The sequence below is a fragment of the Thunnus albacares genome, chromosome 3, assembly GCF_914725855.1.
Source record: "Thunnus albacares chromosome 3, fThuAlb1.1, whole genome shotgun sequence".
Classification (NCBI taxonomy): Eukaryota; Metazoa; Chordata; class Actinopteri; order Scombriformes; family Scombridae; genus Thunnus; species Thunnus albacares.
Genome location: NC_058108.1, coordinates 17246069 through 17260888, shown reverse-complemented (window position 1 = coordinate 17260888; position 14820 = coordinate 17246069).

The window sequence follows — 14820 nt, the reverse complement described above, 5'->3', positions numbered from 1 at the left end:
CTGTTATGCTTCAGAGACCTAGGTACTGATTTATAGATTGTGTACACATGGCAAAATACTGGCCTTTTCACTTATTAAATCTCAAATAACCACCACTAAAGTATGCATTTTATGCATTCTCTTTTCACTTTATCTTATTTTTATTAATATTATCAAGTGGGCTCATTATCCATCTTAGGTTACATTAATGTTTTTTACATGTTTTTTATGTTCATTTTCATGTCTTTTTTCATGTGAAGCACTTGATGCATGTAATTGCTTTTGTTGTAAAGCACTTTGAGTGGCATTCCTTGTTTGAAAGGTGCATTACAGCTAAAGCTATTTCATTATTAGTATTATTGTTATGCATTATTATTATCATTATCATTATTATTAATTCCGTTTCAATCCGTTATTAAATTTACATGATATTTCCAAAAAGCATCATATTTAAGCATCATTTTTTTTCTGGATATTACATTCGAATAAGTGGGATTTTATATTAAAGGACTAGATATTTACATAGTCACAATATTGTTTACTTTGAAAGGAGCCAGAATGAAGAATTATCCATATTTGAAAACATAAAGGGACAAGATACACATATATGGAACTGGACTAGTCTGATAAAATGTTTCTTTTTCCAAAAACAAGCATTTGGAAAGGGAAGTTCGTCTTATAATTAAGGCCTTATATTTGGGCTCAATACAGTACTTTGTAATATATGTGTATATAACTCAATATTTACTGCAACTTATAGACACTTTTACTTCAGCACCATGGACAGCCAACATTAAGAAGCTCTTAACAGCTGTGTGTGTTCACTTTTGTTTTCAGTATCACACATCCAGCCCCTGAAGGCTTGAAAGTAGATTTAACAAGATTGTATTTTGCTCTGTCACAGCTGTGGTCAGTTTGGATTCACAGCTGTTACAATGGATTCCAGAGTCAACTCATTTCATAGCAAAAGAAAAAATATTAAAACCTCCATAGAAGCTCAAAGCACCCCTGCAGCTTAATACACTTCTCTTCTCTTCTACACTTCTCTTTACTTCTCACAACCATATTTTTTAACCAAAAATATGAATAAAATAAACAAGAAGTTTGTTCTTTCCTTATCCTCTCCCCTCTTTCCATCGCTCCATATTTCTTTCTTTACTTGATACCTACCTTGTCTCTTTCGCCTTCTCATTTCTTTACTTTTTTCTTTCCTTCTTTTTTTCTGTCTGTATTTCTTCTGTCCTTGCTTTACTTTGCCTCTTTCCTCCCTTATTTTGTCTTCTTTCTTCTTCATCACTCCCCTCCTTATTTCTTCTCCTTGCTACCTTTTCCTCTCATTTTCCTTATTTCCTTCCTACCTTCCTTTGTAACTTTCCTTCTCCTGTCCTTTTTCTTTGCTTTCTTCATTCCTATTTTCCCTCCTTTCCTACTTTGTACCTACCTTCCTTCTTTCCCTTTTACTTTGCTTTTCTGTCCTTTTTCCTTCTTACTATCCTTCCTTCTTTTCCCTTTTTTATTTCTATCCTTCCGTTTCTTCCTTCCCACCTACACTCTGTACTTACTTCTGTCTTTACGTCTTTATTTCTTTCATTTTCTCTTTGTTTATTCCATTCCCTCTTACCTTATTTTTGCCCTTATATGGCTGAATACAAAGCTGCTTTGTTCAAAGGTACAGTAAACAGCTAGTGTGTAGCAGAGCAGCTGTAGCACACAGCTATATGCTTAGAAAGGACATTTGGTGGTGAACAATCGTTATGATAACATCTTACTCACCAACTTCACTTCCACTTTGGTCCTATTTGTACCACATCAATGACCACATCAATGACAGTTTCAGTAGCAGCTTCAATACAAACATATCCCAACATTGGCCTGCAGCCTGTACCAGCTCAACTCTAATTTATTAGTCCTGGACTTGTTTCTGGTGTCCCCCATGTTAATCCCCATCCACACACTCACTCCCCCACTGTGTGTGCCTCTATCAGTCAGCCCATTAGTTCTCATCATGTCACACACAGCCCTAATGGTGTTAGGCACACACACACACACACACACACACACACACACACACACGCGCACTCACAGCCGGACACAAATAAAAACATAAAACCCAGGGCTCCATTATTGGCTATGTGTGTGTCTGTGTGTAGCTGTGTGTGTGACAGTGTTATGGCTATGCATGCATGTGTGTGTCCACTTTTTTACCAGCTTTTATGTGTGTTCCCAGACTTGCTGATCAAAAACATGCAGCGGTGAACTGGTTGGCCTGGTGGTCTGCCCGGTCCCGGGTGGTCGCAGGATTTACAGCATGCAGTGTGTGTGTGTGTGTGTGTGTGTGTGTGTGAGTGTGTGAGTTCTGGGGGGGTTGTTGTTAGTTACCTGTGTTGTTGGATAATTTGTACCTCTTTGCAACTTTTCTTTTTCAAAGAGGAAACGGCAACAGTCGCATTTGCAGATCAAGTGTGCACACGGAGCCACGGGTGTTTGCAGTATGATCATGTCTCCTTTCATTTCTGGTGAAAGCATGAAAACGAATGACTCACCACGAGCTGTGTTGTTTCCACACAGTCAGATTAAATCCAGCACTGTTTGCGTCCAGCAAGCTGTACAGTAGATCAGTGCTAGAGAGAGTTTTATTTCATCTGTCTGCCTGAGATCCTCAAACAGGAACCTCTGACGTTCTCAAACCCAGGATAAATACTACAGGTGACTGAAGTTTTGCCATCAGCACCCTCAGGATCTCGAAACAGTCAGTACAGTCAGTCAGTAAATGCTTCTTAAAAATAAATGTACCTTTAAACATTCCTTTTTTGCTATTTTATTTTCACTGTGTCATCTGTTTTTTCATTACATTTTTCACTATCTGCTTTAGTTACACTGATTGATCTCAGTTGTGTGTTGTTAATCTCTCAATTTTGTGGATTGACATTTGTTTTAGAATATAACAATATAAAAAAAATCATTATGTGAGTTGAAAGCCTGAAAAGATCACGTGGGTCGGAGAGAAGGCAGGTCAGATTTTACGCTGTGTCTTAAACAACAGTAAGACTTTCCGATGGTGACGCTTTTCATCTTAACCACCAGAAACTTCTTTCCATTAAGTCAGTGCTGTCTGTAATTTATTTATTTATTATTTTAATTTTGTTTTATTTGACTTTTATGGAATCAAGATGGTCTTTTAAAATTGGAAAGAGAACAAAAAGTAAAGCATTAACACATAATTTCCTGAAAAAATGTACTTTAAAAAGAATTACACCACTTTTATCCCTTACAATTTCCAAGACTTCAGTTTTAAAAAGTGACTAATGTACACGAATTCACTGCTTTGTTGTAGTGAATGTTCTGTACGCTGCCTCGGGACAGAAAGAAGCAGCTAGTTCTGAGAGCACTTGTTGTAATTTGACATTAAGAAAGAGATGATGGGAGCTGCTGAACAGTCCCCTTCGAAATAAAAGGGCTGAACTGTATTTTACGATATTCATCATAAATATTGTAAGTAAATAATAAGTAGTAGTAATAGTAAGTAATTTGCTTATTGATGAATTCTGTTCTCTGCTCTCTGAGGATTGTCAATCACATACTGCAGGAGGCCTCTTGATTTTTAATGCAATCTGTCAAAGAAAAGTAAACAGCTGGTTACATTAATATGGCAAAGTATACGTCATGTAATGTTGAAAGTTCTCTATTTTAATAATTATAGTAGTGATTAGATTGTGTACATGTTTTCTCCTCAGACAAACTCCCCGGTTTGACTGTGAGGAAGGCAGAGGTTGGGAGAGGGCCACCCAGGATTAAAAGGTGTGAGACCTGCCAACACGCCAACTAATGACCAATAAATTGGCAGTGTGACTGACCTGCTCACACTGCAGTAAATCAAAAGAGAATAAAAGAGAGACAGAGGAGGAGAGGAGAGAGAGTGTGAGACAGTAATGAATCCATGTCACAACTATTTTTCAAAGATGATCAAAATTAATTTGATAATTGTAAGTTCTCCTGTTCTGAAATTAAAGATTAGTTACAAAGAAGTTATCATATATTTTAGTGATATATGTTTTGATTTTAAATTTAAACACATAATATGTCATTTCTGCCGCTAGCGGTCTCTCAATCAAAACAATAACAAAAGACGGAGTGTGATGATGGTGTGAAGTAGCGTGGGATCATGAAAGTTGTTGTCTTCATTGTTAAACAACCAGCTTCTCCGAGGTAGAATAACTTTAGTGTTCATCGTTCAGGATGTTTTTACCAGGAGCTGAATTATCTGCAGAGGTCTCCTCCTCTCCAAAACAAACAGACCCGCTGATTAAAACAGGTAAAAACACCAAATAAAGCAGTTTCACGTTAAAAATCAGTGTTTCTCTGACACTGTTCATTGGACACAGGACGTCCAGTAGGGGCTGCAAGCTGAGCTGCTGTTGACATTTGCTCAGCTTGTTTCTCTGATAACTTAAGATCCAGATGTCTGATGACTAAAATCCTTCATCTGGTTAAAAGATACAGTTAAAAACGACCAAGATCTTAAAAGTTTATCATAAAAAATGTGGCTTAAAACTGAATAAAAGTCAATTTATGACAGTTTCCGGCGGGCAACCGCAATGCCGACGTATTGTCTTATATGCGTATACTCTTTGGTTGTCACTGTGACAGACAACCACAACGCAACCAATGTATTATCTTTTAAGTGTATACTCTTTGGTAGAAGCTTTTGTAGCAGCTGTTACCGGCCTCAAGCCTAGGGGTACCTTATGAAACAACCCTGTTAAATAGCAGTAAAACATCCCTATGTATATTTCTCCTCTCCTGTACACCAAGTCAGTGTGTTTACATGAACTACATCACCTGGTGGCCGCCATTATCAAAATTACGGCGTCATAACGTACAACAAATTCTCTGTGATTTCACCTCTAACTCATGGAATCAAAACTAAATACTTTCCCCTCGCACAAGAAACTGAAAATCTAGTGTACCTAGTTATTTTCAGAATACTGGTGAAGCCAAGAACTATTCTTTCCACATTGCAGCTTAGTCACATTGAGGTAGGCAGTATTAACAATAGATGCTAGCTTGAAAAATACACTTGACACAAAACTATGTCCAAACTCGGTCCTTGAGCACTTATTTAACTCACAAATCTAATCGAATGCTTATCTAACATTTAGGGAGTATGTCGGCCCACTTTAAGTTGTTTTACATCACATTTTACATACCTGCGGAGCAGTAAGGAACAAACACAAGTGACCTGACATGACCGACACAGGCTTGAGTGGGATGTTTCTTACTGGACCTGGTATTACAGTGACACCTACTGTCAAAAGATGTAACAACAACAACATTTAACCAAACGTATTATCGGAGGGATTAATGTACAAAGTAGCTTGCTATTTACATGTTTTATTTTTTTTTTTAAATAAGGGGGGTGTCAGTTTTTTAACTACTTCTAATAGAGGCTATTTTTCCGTCCTCTACACAGCCAACCACAACACTGACGCATGCATCTTGTATGCGTATACTCTTTCGTAGAGGGGGTAAGACGCCATTGATTAAAATTACTGATTTCTCTGGGTTTGAAAATTGTTGGAAACATTTGGAATAATGTAAGTACACAACTCAATAAAATATATAATATAGATCTAGTTGTTTTTAGACATTTTAATGCAGGATAGTTACATATTATAGGTTTGATCTTTATTCTGTTTATCAATACAGATTATACATTGTATGTTTGTGTGTGTGTGTGTGTGTGTGTGTGTGCGTGATCAGGAGTCTGACTGACTGATCTACAGTCTAATTATGTATCATTATCAAGTGACACAAAACAATCTAAATTACTGCAACGGCTCCCATTCACATAGATGGAATACACAGAGCAGGCCAGCACACACACACACACACACACACACACACACACACACACACACACACGTAGGGTTGTGTGTCTGTGTGTCTGTGGAAAGACAGATTTCCTCTCCACTGCCAAGTCTAAACATTGAATTGGAAGTTGAATTGTTATCCAAGCAGCACCATCAACTATTCACTGACCTCAAGTGCTGCTGTCCATTTAAATCCACTTCCTCAGTCAAAATTATCTCAATAAAGTAACCTCTCCTTACAGAATCAACAAATTGTAAAAATAAGACAAATGATTTTTGAGCTCTAATCAAAGCAGCAACCAGCTGTACGTGTCTTATACTGCATTTCCTTCAATGGCCACTAGAGGCTGGCTTTGAGTAAATCAACTGCATAGAAATCAAAATCCTCCAACTTTGAACTTTGAGGACCATTGTTCAATTAGCATCATATTTATGCCTAGAGAAGAATGTTTTCAGGTGTGTTTGCCTGCCACAGTTGGCGGTTGCAGTTCCAGTCTTTGCTTTGTCCCAGTTTTGGACTGTCTCCACTGATAAAGATGGAGTTGAAATCAAAGCCTCAGACTGTCCTTTCAGAAACTTACTCTATGGGTCACATCTCAGCAGTTACGTCCATCTTTATCTCCAGTCTGTGAGATAAACCTATTGTTGTCATGGGAAAGGTCATATCAGCTTGAGAACACTGCTGCGCAGACTCTGACTCTGTGAGTTTATTTGTTTTCAACATATCTTCTTTTGCATTCTGGGTAGATTTTAACAATGAAACCAAGATATGACAAAGACATTATTTTAACACTTGAAAGTATCTAGTTTCCCTCCATGACTTCCCCCATAAATGATTGTACAATTATACAAGTTCAAGGAGCCATTACAATACAGAACTCTAGGCCTCAGTAATGAGTTTATGCAGTTTATTATTATATTTTATGTATTTCTTCAGATATATCATGTCATGTCAAGATGATGGGAATAAAACTAAAAGTGATTCTGTCACAGAAAGTTGCAGGAGTTTCAACTCCACATTGTTGTTCTGCAACAGAAAAAGGGGTTTCTGCTGATGAGGACTGTGTACTAACTAAGCTATACAAAGGATAATAATGAAGAGATGAATTAGATTAATAATATATTAATGTATATCACTGGTTTTTGAGACTTGTCTTCAGTTTCATTTGAGAGGCAGAGTAACGTCACATCATTTTGTAAACATTCATGATTTGAAAGTGCATATTTTCTCATTCAACAATTTCTTATTATTTATAGAACTTCCTTTCTTTCTTTCAGTAAAGTGTCTGTTCACATGATCAAGGACAAACAGCTGCTTCTTTTTACCTGACTGATCAGTCATGTAAGCCAGACTGGTTTACAAACTAAATGGGAATTATGAGTGCAACCAGGATAATAAAAACAGATATTAATGCAGAGCTATACTTAAAATAAAGAGCAAAATGAATAAAAACAGACATTTAAACAGCATCCAATAACACCAGAATTGAGCTCTTGCAAAGAAGTTTGATTCTGTGACTTGAGATATTTAGAAAGGTTTATAAATAAAACATATTGAGACAGTGCAGGAGGAGAAGACAAATCCGCACTCTAGTCCACAGTGATGTGTTCTAAAAGTGTCACCTGTTAGAAATCTATATCTGTATACATATTGTTGCCATATGGTGAAACATCTAAAGTGCTTCCAGCATGTTAACAGCATCACTGTAGCCCAAGATGTTCATTTGCGAGGATAAACCTACTATTGCTATTATTAATAATAATAAAAAATCATAATAATTATAGCAGAAACTAGAGGCGCAGCTACAACTGAACCCTTTTCATGTGTGTTCATGTACACCTGCCTGCCTTGTCAAAGAGAAACTCATTCTCTCTCACAGTAGCACCCACCGTCTGGTAAACATCAGATCTGACAACAGGCTGGACACACACACACACAAATGACACCCACACCACATAACATACAACCACCTATTGCTCTATAGATTCATGAAATTATTTTTATTCTGTTAAATATTACAAACACTGATACCGCTCCTTTTACATCCATGACTTCTAGTATATTACAAATTTCAAACAATGCTAAAATGCACAACAGATTCCTTCATAAACTGACATCAGGCTTCCATTAAAGGTCTGATTTAGGCCGAAGTAAATCTGGAGTCACCTTACATTTCAGCCCAGTCCAAACAAAAGTCATATCAAACTCCATATCAAATTCTTGCTCTTGTCACAAATGTAACTTTTTAATTTCCAGAATCTATTTGACACATTACTCATGATAGCTGTGTCCTTTCGATAAAGATATTCAGAGACCAAGCTGAAATTTAAAGCTACAGATAGATAAAAGAGGCCTGAATCAAAGTGACTCAGGCCTGGATGCAGAAAATGCTTTTCATTCGCTTTGAATCTTACAAAATTATGATTAACAAAACTAGGTCAAAACCTAGTATATGGCTGTGTATGAAACACTAGAGGGCTTTTAATTTGTACATTAGTTACCATCACACATGGACATCACAGCATTTTTAAGATGTTTGTTTTTATGTAAGTTTAAGTTTATTTATTTGTATAGCACTTTTCATACAGTAGTTATAACTGAAGGTACTGTACAGAGAAGAAATACATAAAAAAATACTTAAAAGTCATTGCACCACATTTTGGGTGTGGACTATATGGTGCTGTTGTAAGAAGGGTTGAGTAAAGATTTAGACTTTTTTATATGTTTTATATATTATTTCACTTACTCACAACCCCAAAAATAGTTTTAATACGGAAACTATCGAGTTAATCATTAACGCTAAGTGTAAATGACCCCAATACAGTGTGTTTCATGTGTGTAAAGTTTGCATTTGTAAATGCAGTATTTGTTATACTGCTTTTATTTTATTTATCATGAACACAGAAGTGCTTTTGAAAAGACACTAGACACATGTAACATGCACCACCATGCACACCAAAATGCATGGTGGTGCATGTTACATGTGTGAATGAAATGCATTCTGGGATACTTAGCTTTGGCGGCCTTTGGCTGGCTTCGCCACCTTCGGACAACCAGTGGTGTAACTTCATCACTCAGTCACTGAGTGACTCAGTGATGGACAGACGCATGTCTAGGGCTGGCTCTGCTGTTGTGGTCCAGCTAAAACTGAATGATATTAATACTGACCATTCATAACTGGAATTATTAGGAGTATTAAGAGGACATTTACTATAGTGCTTCATTGCTTTACACTGGCTGGTGGCTTCCTTTGAATTTACAGTGACAACAATGACACATGAATACAATTTAGCAGCCGTCTTGGAAGTCTGGGATGTCAGACATTCCTATTAGCACATAAACACATAGTCACTCAGTCAACACATTCCAACTGGAACTGGTCTAATTGTCCATGGGCTCAATAATAAAAGCAATAATGTAATAAATTTTGTACTTAACCAAACAAAGTTTTTTAAAAAGTGACGCCAAGGGACCAAGCTGTCCTGACCAAGCTTCCGTATGTGACAAGTTGGGAGTGAGAACAGGCTGATATTTCATGATTTGATTTGTTGCGTTTTGATGATAAAGCACTTTTCAATGCACTAAGTATGCTTTAGTGTCATTTTTTAATGTGCAGGGTAGTCCAGTAGACTTCAATAGAACTCCCACAATGTCTGAAAATAGACGCCATGAGACTGATGACGTCTATATAAGAAAATTTCGATATTCAGAGGAGGTGGGTTGGGTAGATGGCTAGATAAATAGATGGCAAAAACTGGATTGTGTGGCAGGAGAGCGCTATTCACCTCTTGTTTCCAACTGCAGTATATAAACACGAGTTGGGACAGTTTTTATCCCTAACCATGATCCATAACCCTAACTTAGGTTAGGGTTAGGGAAAGTTTCTTAAGTTTAGGCTTAACCAGACCGTAACCACAGTGTTGTCACACCATAAAACATAACTATTTTTTAACAGTGACTGCCATGATACTACACATTAAAAAATGACACTAAAGGGGTACCCAGTAGGGATGTGCAGAGGACCCTTTATTTGTATTTGTATCTGTATTTGTTGAGACAGCAAAATTATTTGTATTTGTATTTGTATTCAAATAAAAGTGGAAAGAGGCTTAAAAATTCTGTTTTTGTTTTTATTACGCTTTTAATTTTAGGAAATTACAGTGTTACAACAAGTGTTCATGAATAAACTCATAGGCACCTGAGCAGTGGAGCAAGTGGAGCAAATGTGTCCCCATTATTCAATTAAGGGTAGCAAAGTTATGGTTTTGCTACCCCACTTCTTGTCTTTTTAAAAACATATCATCATACAGTCCCTGCAATCAGGTGATTATATTTAAGCACCCTATATCTATGATCATTTTACTATTTTCAGCAACTGACAAAAACAAGTAATAAAAAATCACACATTTTTGGACCCCCCTTTGAGTTAGTTCAGTCTAACCCATAGCTGATTGATGGAGTAGCCAGACAGATCAATAAAACCTTATTTTCTGATTTTTTTCACAGTGGTTAAGTTCTAGAGCACAAACACGCCCACACACCTCTGTTCTTATCGGTGGAGCAACTCTGCCCCCCTACTCCGTGTCCGTGTATTTTACACAGAACATCCAGGGAGATTAAAGTATTCCCGCCTTGAACAGGCTGTGTAAAAGGGGCTAGAGAGAGAGTGAAGCTTTTCCCTACAGTGCGAAAGTGTCTGGATTAACAAACAGCCAAATGTTCAGCGGTGGAAAGTGACTTATTTAGACTTCTACATACTAATTTGTTTAAGTTTCAGTTTTAGTCAGACTTTGGATAGAATTATTGCTCCGTGTAATAATTTTTGCTTTCATCCAGCAGCTCTGCGATGTGCTCTCATTATTACTATTATTCTCTCATTTTCTCCTACAGGGTAAATGAGAGGCACGAGTTTACCCTCAGGGGTGGTTTGGCAGTAAAGTCTAGTCCTCGACTAAAATGGCCCTTTAAGTCTTGAGGAACAAAAATCACCCTCTGAGTTGTGCATTAAAATAGTCCTTGATTTGAGATAGTGAGAGTTAAAATGATCTGCTTTTGAAATTACGATTATTCATTCCTGTATAACATTACAACTACATTAGCTAGTGGTGCTTTTTCTTATTTATTTATTTTTTCTTAATTCTTTTTTTATTATGTCTCTTTGCTCCCCCATTTTAAAACATAAATAGGCACCCATAATCAAACTACCTTACGAAGGAAGTCCCCACACCAGGTCTTGAGCTGGAGTCTCCCAGATCATAGACGACTGTGCTGACTACATCACCTCATTGCAGACAGACCTCTACTTATTTATACACCCATAACATAGAGACAGCACACCATGTAACGTAAGGGAAGAACTTCAAAGGCGATTATTGCTTTGCACTGTTCATTTATTGCCTATTTTTTATAACCTAACTTTGTGGAAAGGAGAAGGGAAACAACAGGTTATGGAGAGTCCCTTGGGGGCACTTTGCGTGTGTCAGTAGCTCAGCTTTATTTCTGGGGAACACCCCCAACTCTGGTAGTGATGTCCAAATAAGGAAATGTGCGTCATGTAGCAGGTGGATGTGACTCCCCTCGTTGGGACCTGCTGATAGACGTAACAGCAGAGCAGAGGAAAGAGACTGAGATAGCGATTTGACCAACCTGCATGCTGGTATTTGACATGTTTTTTTTCTTCCTGAAAACAAATAATTTTTTGAAATATTTGTATGAAACAAATATTTGTAAAAAACAAACAAACAAACAAACAAAAAAAAAAGAACACTGTTTGTGCTTTCCCGAATAATGTATTTGTATTCAGGCACACCCCTAGTACCCAGTGTGTTAAAAAGTGATCCCAAGGGGTCCTGACCAAGCTTTGGTATGTGACAAGTTGGGAGAGAGAACATGTTGGAATTATAGTGCAATAAAATAACAAAGCAAGAATATTATGGGGAAAAGGCAGTAAAATTAAATTTTAAAAATAAAAGTAAAGGTAAAATATGCAGTAGCAAGAAAAGAAATAGGTAAAACTTTTTCATCAGGCACTTTTCAAAGTGCTTTAAATGAGCTTAAGAGAGAAATTAAATCCAATTCAATTTTATTTATATAGCACCAAATCATAACAATAGTTATCTCAGGGCAATTTTCACATAGAGCAGGTCAAGACTGTACTCTTTAAAGACCACCAGAGAAAAGAAGACTTTCTCATTCAAGTGAATGGGAAGGTGTGTCCAAACTTTCATTCTTTGCTCAGATGGTAAGAAGCTCCCAGACCTCGCTGTCTCCCCAATTTGCAGACATTCTTGATAGTAGTGTTAACTGGTTGCTGTAGTTTAGCTGCTCACTGTTTCTTCTTCACAGATTGAGCTGAACCAAATGAACCATATTCCACCTGCTTAGCTATGTACTCATTGAAGTGAATTGAAATGGCCATGAAAGGAAAGATAAGAATCAAAAATGGCACCTAAATTACAGACAACTTACTTTTAGAGGACAAGCAAAATAAGGACAGAAAAACAAGGCAGACAACGATGCTGGGTAGTTTGTTTGGTTCATTTTTAAGTTACTTCATATTGTTTTGAAATGCATATAGAGATGACAAATATTTTACAACTTGTATATGCAGATTTAGAAATGTGTTGAACAACTTTGTAAAAACAAATACAAACCTGCAAAATGTTCAGCTTTAAATTTCATATTTTTCATGTGTTATCTGATCAAATATACAATTTAATGTAAATAAGTAAAAAAAGTACAATCGCTTTCACATTTATGAACACATCCAATCTATTTCTACAAATGTACCAACATGTATAAATGAAACATTATTTACATATATGCAATATATATGTATATGTTTTCAAACTTATTTAGTGTATTTTGGTGATCAGTTTAACTGGCCAATGTCAACATCTGGTATTTAATTGGGCTTTTCAGTCAGAGGTTGGTGTCATCTGAACACTTTGCATGGTTTTTTTCACCAGGTTTCATTGTTTCTGTGTTCCCTTATGAACAACAGGAATTTTCTAGAGTTTGGAAACTGTAAGGTGCTCTGAACAATTCTGCAGAATATGTTCAAATGTGGTCAGTATTTTTGTGGAAACAGAAAGTTCATCCTCAGACAGATGAATTAGCCTCATTGGGAGAATGACACAGTTTGGTATGTGTTATGACTCCAACAATGTGATATGTTTGAACAATCTGTTTATCGGGCAGACAGATTTGTCTCATGTGACCAAGATATGAAAAGCTTCAAGACTTAAAATCACTCCTGCTCATATTTGATAAAATATTTTTGCTCTCACTGTGTCCAGTTGACCTGGAATATGTTCATAAATAACTACATGTGGATGTTGTTTGCATTGCTTGTAGGTAGAGCGGCCTGTGGTTCAGTGTTAAAGGTCTTGTCAAGATCTGTTCAATTTAAAAGTTAAACCTGAAAACATCGAGTGCCTCTAGAGTGCCCAGACTCATTCTCATGGCCGACACCACACCAGTGGTCCGTCAATGGCTACAGATTAAAATCTAGTAAAGTAAACCACTCTCAGCTAAGAACAAAATTAAGATTAAAAAAATCAAACATGGACAATGGACTTCATTACTTTGTGTTTGTTGCATTGGCACAGAGCAGAAAAAAGCAGCGTGATCCATGTTGTGTCTCAGGCCATGGACTGAAGACATGCTGTGCTGCTGATTACTCTCCACAGGCCTAATTGAAAGAAGGCTCCATATGGTAAGAAGCTATAAATTCTCCAGATCAATTTTTTTCTCTATTTCCTGTTTTTTTTTTCTCTTTTCTGTTTTTTCTCTGGTCTATAAAAAGTGAACAATGGGCAGGCTGTCTTTGGTTTGGCTGCTAATGAATCCAATACTTCCTCCGTATGGCAAGGGCTGATTAGAAAAAGAAAAAAAAAACGTATTTTGTCATAGTCTCTTTTGATGGAAAGCCCTATCTGTATGTGGCGTGCATACATGCGTGTGTGTGTGTGTGTGTGTGTGTGTGTGTCTGTGTGTCTGTGTGTGTGTGTGTGTGTGTGTGTGTGTGTGTGTGTGTGTGTGTGTGTGTGTCATAGCAACATAGCAGTTATGGGGTGAATGGAGTGACCTGGGGGTTTGTTTCAAAGGCTGCCAAGGGCCCACCCTCCTCTCTGCTTTCCTCTCCTCTCCAACTCTCTTTTCTTCTCCTTCTCTGCCTCATCTTTTTCCACTCTACCCTCAACATACTGCTTTTTCACATTACAAACACCATCACAGACTTTTCTAATTGCTGCATATGCTCCAAATTCACAACAATAATGCACTATTGTAGCCACCAAACACTCAGTGGCTTTTTAAGTGTCACAAGTAACATTATCCATTGTCACTAATATGCTTTCTTAAGTCAGTGAAGCATCATCTGTGGCCACTACCGCCCTGTATGTAGCCACAAGTACACTCTCTGTAGCCACTGATGCACTGATGCTGCCACCACTAATGCACAGTTATAGACTACAGTTGGGGGTCAGTAGAGGCTTGGAGGGGAGGTGGACCTTCAAAAAAAAAAAAAAAAAAAAAAAAAAACAACCTCCAGTGCACTCTCTTTGTGGAAATGGTGCCCCCTGGAGAGGAAACACAGCAGCACATAATGTCAGGGAGGTGGAAGAGGAAGGAGGAGGAGGAGGAGAAGGAGGAGTAAGGGAGAAAGGGAGGGGTCTGCATGAAGTAATGGCTGCCAGATGTTTTGGTATTATCGCAGGGAAAATTCTATTCCAGCTGTAGTCATCTATCATGTTCACCAGTCGACTGCACTTAGAGGCCAGCAGATAGACAGACAGGAGACATGAAGAGAGATAAGTGTGTATGTGTGTGTATGTGTGTGTGTGTGTGTGTGAGTGTGTGATGGTGGTGTTATGGGGGGAGGTGTGTTATTATAAACCTAGATATTGGTATGTGCTTGTTGAGTAGTTTACGTAATGTCTCACATAACTTGTTTGTTAGTTTTTTGGA